General features: G+C 53.7%; 1 long non-coding RNA gene across 2 annotated transcripts; it reads left to right on the top strand.

Annotated features, from left to right (window-relative positions):
- Positions 1–267: 267 nt before the first annotated feature.
- LOC113957512 lies at positions 268–3,454 on the top strand. Of its 2 annotated transcripts, none has more exons than XR_003531181.1 (2): positions 268–684; positions 3,236–3,454. It is a non-coding gene; the product is annotated as an uncharacterized LOC113957512 (long non-coding RNA). The 2 variants fall into 2 exon arrangements; XR_003531180.1 differs by lacking the exon at positions 268–684 and adding an exon at positions 753–1,389.
- Positions 3,455–11,129: the final 7,675 nt, after the last annotated feature.

Raw genomic sequence — 11,129 nt, forward strand, 5'->3', positions numbered from 1 at the left:
TTCCCCCCCGGCATCCCCCCCAAAGCGGGTGGAGGGTGCGGGGGGAGCTGGGCAGGGCTGGAGGCTCTTTCCCCGCGGGTCGCTGCTTGTTTTAAAAGGCAGCATTTCTGCGGACAACACCCGGAGCATCTCTGCGGGAGCGGGGCTGGGGGCGAGGGCTGCAGCCGCCTTGTTTGCGGCGCACGGAGTCAGCAGCTGGGATTTTTTTTTTTTTTTTTGGCTGAATAAATCGTTTTGGGGGGGGGGGGGGTGGGGGGGGGGGGGGGGGGGGAGCTGGGGGAGGAGGGAGGGAAAGTGGATCAACATCACCGAAGGAGGACAGCGAGCAAGATTAGGGCTGGCTAATGATAAATGAGAAGGCGCCGCTGACAGCTCCGCGCTCCGCGCAGCGCCCGCCCGGCTGCTCCGCGCTCCCTCCGCACCCTCCGGCCGCCTGCTCCTCTCCAACCCGCCGGCCTGGCTCCAGCCCCCTCCTCCTCCTCCCTTCCCTTTTCTTTTCTATATATATTTTTTATATATATCTATATCTATCTATCTATATATATATATATATAATTTCCACCTCCCTCCGCATAGCGCGGGGGGGCCGCATCCCACATCCCGCCTCCCTGAGCATCCTCCGCGGGATTACGCGCTCCACACCGGCTGCAGGACGGAGGGACGACGGCGGGGCTGCCGCAGGGGGTATTTCCTTCGCTGCTCTTCTTGGGGGGGGGGGGTTGGGGTTGGGGTCGGGCCGGGGTGGCGGGAGGGGGTGGATAGACAAGACACCCCTCAGCACCCTAAGGGGAAGGGGGGATGCAGTGGGGGCTGAGGTCGCCCCTCACCCTCCCCCCCCGCGCCCTTTCTTCCCCCCCTGGAGGGCTGGGGCGGGGGGGACGAAGGATGAAGGATGAAGCCAGGGCAGTTTATCCATGGGCTCTGCCCGCCCCCCCCCCCATCGTACCCGGGTGACCTTTCAAATCAAAGCCCTGCTCGTACCTACCAAGGTGCATTGGGCAGCAAGGGCTGGGGGGGGTGATGGGAAGGGGGGGTGATGCACCCGGGCTCTCCCCCTCCCTCTGCCTTTCCCCCTCCCTCCTCCCTCCTCCCTCCTCCCTCCCTCGCTGCTCCCTCCCTCTCTCTCTCTCTCTCTGCTGCATTTTGCATGAGCTATCTAGGTCATTAGCATTTTAGCGTATGCAAGACTTGACAAAGCTGATGAGAAGCCAGATGGGCCCCTCTCCTCTTTTTTTTGCACCACTTGGGATCTGAGCGAAAGGATTGACTGCAGCAGGCGAACGGGGGAAGGTTTATTGCGCTCCTCCAGACCCCCCCGTTTATAGCAGCGCGGCGGGGCTCGGGGCAGGCGGCAGAGAGCGGGCAGCGGCGGGCAGAGACGGAGGGCAGGTAACGGGGCCCCCCCGCCGCCCCCCCCCACCCCCCAGCCCGGGGGGTCTTTGATTTCACTGGGGTTTTTTTTCCGAAGGGGGGGGGGGGGTGGGGTTTTTTCCCCCCCCCCCCCCCCCCCGCCCATGGGGAAGGGCGCGCCGGAGCCTCCGCGGGGCGCGGAGAACAAAGGCTGGGCTCCGCGGGGTCCCTCTCCCCCCTCCCCTCTTTCCCCCCCTCCCCTTTTTTTCCTTTTCTTTTCCCATTTCCCCTTCTTCTTCTATGCATTTTCTTGCTCCCGAGGAAAGGCCCCTCTCTCCGTGTTCACAGCGGACCTTGATTTAAATGTCCATACAATTAAGGCACGCGGTGAATGCCAAGAACGAGGCTGACCAGCATCGAGGCCGGAGGCGGCTCCGCGGCTCCCCCGCACCCGCGGAACCCCCCACGCCCCCCCAGACCCCCTAAGCCCCCCCCCAAATACCCCCCTGAGCTCGGCCGCGGGGCGCGCAGGCAGCGCTGCGCTCCGGCGCAGGTGGCACCGCAGCGCGGGGAGGGGGCGGAGAGGGATGGATGGGATGGGATGGGATGCGATGGGATGGGATAAGGGGACAGGGCAGCTTTTGCGGGGGTCCCCGGCATGAAGGAAAGGGGGTCCTTGGTCTTACAGGCGCCCGGGGTGCGGAATCTGGAGCTGTCACCCGGGGGTGCCCCGCGGGTGGGCCTCGGGGGGACGCGGCTGCTGCCCCCGGGGGGGGTAGCGGCTGCTGCCCCCGGGGCTGCTCCGCTGCCGCCGCTTTGTGCTTTGCCTTTTCTTTCGCCTTTTCTCCGCAGAGCGATGGGGTTTTTTCCCCTGCTAAAAGCAATGGCAGGTCTTGGGGTCACCGGGGCTCACGCTGCTCCCCCGGCGGGGGAAGGAGGGGGAGGAGGCTGAGGCAAAGCCGCTTTTTTTCTTTATTTTTTAAAGCTTTATTATGATATATTATTTTTTTCCGGTGGCTGTTTGTGTGTCTTTCCCCTCCACCCTCCCTCTCCTTTTAATCCTTATAATTTAAATCAAAAGTGCCGGGGAGAAGAAGGGGGGGAGCGCTGTGTCTGCAGGGCGAGGCCGGGCGTAAATCTCTTGCAGGGATAAACATGTCATTTGTTCCCTTTGTATGGTAATGCTGTCCCCCCCCCCAGCTGCCCCCCCACCCCCCAGCAGCTGCCCCGGCCATACATCCTTCCTACAAAAGATCCCAATTACCCATCGGCTGCCTCATTATACTCCTTACACAGCCCCGGCGAGAGGCGTGTGTGTGCGAGGAGCCGAGGGGAAGGGGGGGATGAAGGGGGGTGAAACAGCACCTGAATTATTCAGAAAATAAAATAAAATTCAAGAAACGGGAGGCGGCGGGAGGGAGGGGGACGGAGGGATGCTGTGACCCCGGAGGGATGCTGTGACCCCGCGGCCTAACACGGAGCAGGTGCCCCCCAGAGCCTCCTGCAGCGCAGGGGCTGCTCCCCCCTCACTCCTCATACCCCACTGGTTTATTTCCCCCCCTCCTTTTTCACGCTTTTATTTTTATTTCATTTTTTTTTCTCCACCTTTTTAGCCATCGCCACCCCTCTGCCCTGCTCCCCACTGGGGCCCTTCACCTCCCTGCCCTTCTCCCGTCCCTCTCCTTCCTTCCCTTCTCTCTGCAGCTGGAGGCCAACCCGCCCCGCATCCGCATCCCTTCATCCCGGCCCATCCCAGCGCTCCCAGCAGGTGCCTCGCACTGGGGGAGGACGGGCCTTACAGAGGGGACAATCCCCCACCCCTCGGAGCTGTTCCGGGTTTGGGGGGCCCTCGGTGACGGCGCGGGGGGTCCATCTCTCTTTGCAGCTCCACGCACGGACCCTCACCTACGGAATGGTGCCCTTGGGAACACTGACAGCTGCTCGGGGTCCCTGGGACGCCTCTTTGCTCCCCCCCGCGGGGTGCTGCAGGTATTTCGGGACAGCCCTCCCTGGGCTCTCCTCCCGCCGGGTGCGGATGCCGCAAGGAGCCCGTCGGGTCGTGCCGTGCCGTGCCAATAAAGCTCTTTCCTCGCGGGTTCCCGCATCCTCTCCTTTGTTCGCGGAGGTTTCTCGCCCGTCTCTTTCCGGCAGCGGAGGCAGGACCCCCCTGAAGGACCCGCACTCAGCACCAGGTGGGGGATGAATATTAAAATCCGCCCCAAAATAAAAAACCTCAGCCTTTCAATTCGGCAGCACCACGGTCGCCTGTTCGACCCTGGGCAGGCGCCTCCACATCCTGGACCTCCAGGAGAGTCCGAATTGCCAGAGGGCTCCTGTTTAATGAGTGAAAGGGGAAAAAAGAAAGAGCTTTGGGGTGCCTTCTGTCTGGGATCACAGGCAGATCCCTGCCCCGCCGCACTATGCGCGAGCATCCTCCTGCTGCACCGCCGGCCCCGGCAGCACCCGGCCCTCTCCAGCAGAATGGATTTTCCTCCAAAGCTGCAGCACAGGAGAGAAAAGCAAGACCTAAATAACCGCAAATAAATAAACAACCTGTTCATGTCTTGTGAAAATGGCCGGGATGAGGAGACACCATCACCAGGCATCCGAAGGCCGGAGGCCTGGGACCCCTCCAGGGCCCGGCTGCCTCCCTCGGGCTTGGCCCAGGGGGATGGAGAGGAGGGGGCAGGAGGCTCTTATTAATACTAATCCCAAGAAATATTGCTATGCCCTGAATAAATCAGGCTGGGGGTTTCTCGAAGACCTTTGCCCCCTCGAGAGATGCTGCAGCACGGCCCCTCCTCTTCTGGGTGGACACTTTGGGAAGGGAAATGGAAATGGTGTGGAGGGAGGGGGGGGGGGTGGACAGATGCGTTTGATTTTTTCACTGAGGGCTGGAGGAGGAGGTGGCACGATTTTTTATTCCAGGCACGTCAGCTCCCCCCTCCCTCCCTGTCCCCTCCTTCCTCCCTCCACCCGCAGTCCGATGTAAACATAACGGCTCGAAACCTGCCAGGCTCCATCCCCAGTTGGATTATAGGGGGGAATTAAGCAGCTTGTGAGGAGGTTTGATTAACATAGGGATGCCCCCAAATAACCTTCAGGCGTCTGGCCTCAAGGTCGTGCACTGCAAGGGGCTGGCAGGGCTGGGGACAGGGACCCTCAGGTACCCCATGATGTGGGGAGAGGGAAGGGGTGGATGGAGGGGGGAAGCGGGACGTGCAGATCCTTCCATCCACGATTTTATGCCATTTTTATTTCTCCTGCCCACGCCCACCCCTGACCGACTCGCTCGCCACTGCAGCACTGCCTGGGCTCTGAGATGCTCTGGCTCCAGCGGGGAGGAGGAATGGTAGATGTGGGAAATTCCTCTATTTCCCTCATTTCTCAGCTCTCCGCTGAGTGTCAGCCCCGTCCAGCTCTGCTCTTCACTCTGCCATGAAGGATGATGGTCTCCCAGCAGAAAGGTCTTTTCCTCCACATCCCCACAACATCCAGCTCCTTTTTTCCATTTATTTTTATGCCATGTGCCTCCTTGAACCGCAAACCAACATATCCCCCAGCAGCAGCAGCCAAAGTGGGCGTTTTATTGGGAAATCTAATCAGGTTTCGAGGGGAAAATCCTTTCTTAACGTCTCAGCTAAGCAACGAGCTCGATTAAATTGTTTAGACTACAAAAAGGGCAGAGAGTCCCATATTCTTTTTCCTCTCTGCTCTTCCTGGACAGCACCGTCATCTCCACACACCACTCCACCGTCTTCAAAGCCCAAACAAGCCTCGATGACACAGGATTCACATGTCATTCCCCGACATCCCCCCCCTGCCCCGCCTCCCCCCAGCAACAGAGTCACAAATCATCTCAAACACTCTAAATTTAGCCCGGCAGCGAGACCACGAACAGGCATTTCAGTGACATCACTGTTGGAAATTAAGGGGTCAAACAGGGAAGCCGAACGTGGCTCCCTGAGGAGTGGGGACACCCTGAGGAGCCACCTTGTTTCCCCTCTTAAGACAACTCAAAGTAGCCCCTCAAAACGTATTTTTCCCATCATCCAAAATGCCCAGAATTGAGCAGTCAATAGAATAATTCCCATCAGGAGCTGCGCTGAAAAGGCCGTGGGGCTCCAGAGGATCAGCGCTGCCGGGATGCACAGCGTGACCGGGAGAGGAGAAACCAAAGGAGCAAAGCCCATGAGCTTTGCCCGGAGCAGAGGCTGAGAGAGAGGCAAATCCTGCCACCTCGGGGCTGGAAGGCGTGTCCAGCATTCCCTGCTGGTTGTTGGTGGTGGAGGATACACCGTTTCCATGGTACTTGCACAGTTGTGTGTGTGTTCAGTCCCCAGTCTCTGTGATTATGGGATGGTGGTTATTCTGTGGGATCCCAGGACCTGCAATGCTCCCTGTGTGCTTTGCCCAGAGCCAAAACCCACTGCACATTGGGAAAAGGGAGCTAGGGTTGAGTCCTGAGGTGGGAATGGGGCTGATTTGAAGCAAGAGGTCCTGTGTTCCAAAGGATAAGAAAGGAGAGGGCTTCCCATGGCTCCCATTGCACTGCAGTCGGAGGAGCAGATCCCGACCTCCTCAACAAGGTCAGATGGATTCTTAGACTTATACAATCCCAGAATGTTTTGGGTTTGAAGGGCCTTAAATCTCATCCAGTTCCAACCCCCTCCCATGGGAAGGGACACCTTCCCAGGTTGCTCCAAGTCTCGTCCAACCCGTCCTTGGACACTCCCAGGGATGGGGTGTACCATTCTAGGGACGGGATTACAGTTTAATAAGAGAATCTTAGGAGACATGGAGCATTCAGACACTACCTGGACCCTCATCCAAGGGTGACATAATGCCCGGTGAAATCACAGTTCTTTGATCATTACCAATGCCAGGAGAGATTGAGTGGTAGCACTCACTCGTGAACCTACAGACTGTGATGCAATAATACACCTATGCTGGCCCCAGGAACCCTCATCCATAAAATGTCCATCCTACTGTTCAGTGTAAACATCCTCATTTTAGGACTTGAAACTGTCTTAGCACTAAAAATCACGTTAGCAGAAGCCCAGACCCTTCCTGCCCTGCACTGTGTGTTCAAGTGAGAAAGTTGCACTGAGTCCCTCTCAGAGTATTTTGGGATTGTTTAAGTGAAAATACAGGATAATAAGAGGATAAAATGCCCCAGTGGTTGGTCACTGGAGGTGACTAGCAGCACAATGTGTCCCCAAACCCAAGGCAAGGCCTGAGCAGCCTGGCTAGAGGATTTAAGTATTGTAAGCAGTATTGTAAGCAGAGTCCAGTCCTCAGCAAGTGTTTTCCAAGTGCCCCAATCACTTTTCAGCAGCCTTTAGGTTTGGGAGGTAGAGAAGTTGCAGAGATGGGATTCACCCTGTCAAATCTCAGCTGTCCAAAGATCCTTTCATACTTGAGAATCCCATTGTGTGATGCCCATTGTCTCCAAAACAAACCACTCCCTGGACACTTCCATCTCTCTGCCAACTCAGGAAACAGTTCAGCAGGCCAAGATTATAAAATCATACAACCCCAAAATCCCATGGTTTGGGTTAGAAGGGACTATTAAAGATCATCTCAGGACAGGGAAACTTTCCACTAGACCAGGTTGCTCCAGGCACCATCCAACCTGACCTTGAACACTTCCAGGGATGGGGTAGCCACAATTTCTCCGGGAAACCTGTGCCAGCCCTCCCCACCCTCACAGCCAACAATTCCTTCCCAATATCCCATCTAACCCTGCCCTCTGACTGTGGGAAGCCATTTCCCCTTGTCCTATCCTTCCAGACCCTTGTCCAAAGTCCCTCTCCATCTCTTCTGGAGCCCCTTTAGGCACTGGAAGGAGCTCCAAGGTCTCCCTAGAACCTTCTCCTCTCCAGATTGAACAATAAATCACTGCTCATGGGGCCACAACCTCTTGTAAAGTCACTCAAGAGAGGCTGAGGTGATACTTTTGGGGATCACTTTTGGGGTAGTCACTGACCCTTCACTTCTGCTGTGGTTTCTGGCAGCACAAAAATCTGGAAAATGCTGTCTCTGCCCTTTGAATTCCATGTTCGCTCTGCCTCAGTGGTGAGAAATGAAAGCTAAACCAACAAGCCAATCACCCCTGCTGGATCAGTTCCTCCTAGAGGCACAAAATACGACATGATGGGTGAGAGGGAGGAGGTTGGGGATGGAGAACCAACATCCATCGGTGCCTAAATTTGATACAAATCGCCCCGGCCACTGCCGGGTACGAGGAATTCTCCGTCTCGGATACGCGCGGTGGCAATTTTATGAACGCTGGTTCATTTTCATGGAGATTTTTTGCCTTTCAACCCGAGTATTTCCGTGTGGCAGCAGCTGTGGAGATGAGCTAATGCGGAGCTCAGTCATTTCCCTGCTGAAACACGGGTCTTCCTCCGCAGCCGCAGCCGCTCCGATAAATATCTCACGCAGGGAAAGACAAAAGTAATGCCTGTGCACGTGTAATTTTCAATGTCAATGTGTTCGGCGATGAGTCGGAATCATAAAAGTTATTTCATTTATTACAATCATACATAAAGCCTCTTAGAGCTGCAGACTTGGAATAGGCAATTATGCCCATAGGTTAATAACACACAGCGATTTGACTGACAACTGGAATTAGATTTAAACACGGCAGAGTGGCATGCTAAAGGCATTTTATTAAAACTGTGGCTGGGGATTTGTTCAAAATACCAGTTGCATACCTTTCCTGGTGAAATATTTATAGATAGCACTATATTGTGGCCTGGTATATTGCTTTTTCTCCTCCTTTCCCCCACTGCTTTGAGCTCTGCTGGATAGCAAGGAATTTATCTGGTCAGATTTTCCTGGAGAGCGGGCAAATGCCCCGGGGTTGCTTAATGTGGGGTGATGTGATGGGATGTGATGGGCAGTGGGAATGGGCCATATAGCAGGGATTAACTCTGTACCTGAATTTACCTCTCCATCCTCTCTCCTTATCACTCCCCAGTGCAGCATCCTCTTAACGCTGCCCTCGTTATCCCAGAGTTAATGATCCTAATATCCCAGACAAAACCAGGGTCAGTTGCTGATACAGTCAGTAAAATAGATGTTGTTTGATTCATTTGATATTGTGACTTTTTCTTATCCTGCTACCAGGAAAGTTTCTCCTTTTGAGCTTAGTTCATCACGGGGATGGGTTCCCTGCAGCCAGGATGGAGTCCCTGCTCCAGGGGATTTTAATATCGAGGGGAAAAAAAGTGTGTCAGGAATGACAGCAGAAAATACTTGATCCCACCTAGGAACAAGGGCATGGGTTAGAGCCCAGCATTTCCCATCATTCTTGGAAAAAAAACTAAATTGCTTTAAAAAAATAGCTAAGGACCAGTTGGGGCTGGACCAAGTGACATCCAAAGTTCTTGTTCCAACCTGACATTAGTCCATGAATCCAGCTGACCTGTAAATCAGGATTAAAATCCCAAAGGCTCTTTGTGTACCACTGCCATCACTGGGAGCCAATGGAAAAGACAGGTTACAGCTGAAATGCCCTTAACATTAACTCCTAATTTCTGTCTCTTGCTTTTTTTGCCTCATTTGCATGACGTTGAAAATCTCTGTATAATAAGAGCTGTCTTGCAGCCTATTCCAACCCGTCAGCCTTCCATGAGGCAGGGGTTAAAATCCAGGTGCACTGTATTGGATTCAAGGATTTCTCTTAAAATTAGCAAGACCAAAATCAGCAAAACTGAGTGTATCATTCAGATCTCCATATTCTCATTCTTCTAGAGCAAAACCTAATGGCATAAAATCAGAGTTTGAGCAAAAATTATCTTCCTTAGTTTCAAGGAAAGGGAAGTTGGGGGGAACTCAGCTAAAAAAGGAGCTCGAATCCACCATTCCATCATCATTCCCTGCCTGGCTGAGCAGTGTATTCCAGACCAGCAGCCAAGCTCTACTAGAAGATGTCCCTGCTCACCACAGGGGGTTGGATTAGATGACCTTTAAAGGTCCCTTTTGACCCAAACCATTCTGTGATTCCATGATCCATGGACCAGGGGTCCCCAGTGAGACCTGATCCCCAGGATCAGGAATAGGCTCCAGCAAAGCTCTAGCTCCAGATTTTGATCCTACAGACATCTCCTTCCAACCTGGGGGGCCAAACCCCTAATTTCAAAGCCGTTACTGCTCAACAATTAAAATAAAATGAAGTCTGAGAGCACCACTGATAAAAAGATCATCCAGGCACTCCTCTTGTATTAAATATGAAGGCTCAGAGCCTTCCTGTGATGCCAGGGCAGGCAGGAGAGCAGCTCCCTGGGCTGGGATTACCTGGCAGTGATCCTGGTGCTGTGACCTTTCCCCAAAGATCAGCCTGTTGAGCGGCTCCCCGCAGGGTTGGCAGTGCCCACGGCAGAGGTGGCACTGTCCCCACATGCACAAACGCTCTCACACACTTCTCCAGCAGTTTTTTCCAGCAGATTTGCTGAGTGCCAGTGCCAATGGCAGCTTTGGAGAGAGGAGAAGGTGCCAAGAGATGAATTAACCAGAGGCGCGTGCGGGGGCACACGGTGGGCATTCGCTCAATCCCGGGGCAACTCGCTTTGTTGAAATGCCCATGGGAGAACAGTCCTTCTCTTTTTTTTCATTTTTTTTTTTTTTTTTTTGATGCCCTGAAAGATTTATAGCAATCTTTGCCAGGTTCTCCCTCCTATCACCGATAAAATTCCTCCTGGCACTACTTCAGCCCAGGATCAGGTTTTCAAGCATGGCAGAGAAGACCTTGGTGATTTAGAGCAAACATTCAGTCCTTGGCTGTAGCCCAGTCCAAAGTCAGGGAGATATCTTAGTGTTTCAAGGCATGGAATGGAGGTGCATATGTGAAACCCATAGGCTGGTGACATGAAGGATCAGGGCTGACAGGGCCTGATTGAGCCCAGCCAACATTTGCCTTCTCATCTCAATCCCAAGCAGACAAACCCCGGAGCGTTGGGCGTAGGTAGTTTGTCACCCTTTCAAAAGAGATCCTTGTGTCACCAGCTCATGTAATTCTACCATGCATCTCATTTTATGAAGGCACAAATATCTGTAGGAAAACATATACATACGTGTTGTTTTTCTTACAGTCCCAGGCCCAAATGGGCAAAACCCATTTTTTAAAAACCCCAATCTTCAAAATGTCTGAGGCATGAGCTGAGTTTACTTGAGCAGCTAAAAAACCAGAAGGCAAATTCGAAGCGCAGTAGAAAGAGGACTAAAAACACAATCAAGAAATTGGAACCAATTTTGTGATCTGGGGGTTTCTTGCTGTGATTTCTGGGCGTTTGGGGTTGGAGATAATGGAACTGGGAGCGGAGGGTTGCATGGTTTTGTTTCAGGATCAATATCAGGGTGGACCAAATGGTGTATTTATCTGCCAGCACACACAAGGCTTAAAAGATCTAATTGTGCCTTGTTTTACACTAATGCAGCTCTGTGGCACCACCAGAGAGTACCAGAGTACCCAAAATGTGCTTGTTTTCCAGTCCTCCCTTGATTTTTGTTGTGTTTCCTGTCCATCCTGGTCTTACCCCATCCTGCACAGAGGTTTTATAGATTAGTTTGGGGATGCCCAAATCGGCCTCACTTGTCCCTCAGGGTAAAAAAAGGAACCAACATCATCTGGTAGGAGTTCCCACTATGAAATAAAGTCTTTATGGATGATCTTAATTGGGGGGAGACTTCAAGGACATACCCAGACCGGTAGAGACATCCAGGAGCAGTAATTGCACAAGGAGATGAGATTCCCAGGGAGACCCAGCCCAGAC

Source organism: Corapipo altera, unplaced genomic scaffold (assembly GCF_003945725.1).
Source record: "Corapipo altera isolate COAL_440 unplaced genomic scaffold, ASM394572v1 164, whole genome shotgun sequence".
Lineage (NCBI taxonomy): Eukaryota > Metazoa > Chordata > Aves > Passeriformes > Pipridae > Corapipo > Corapipo altera.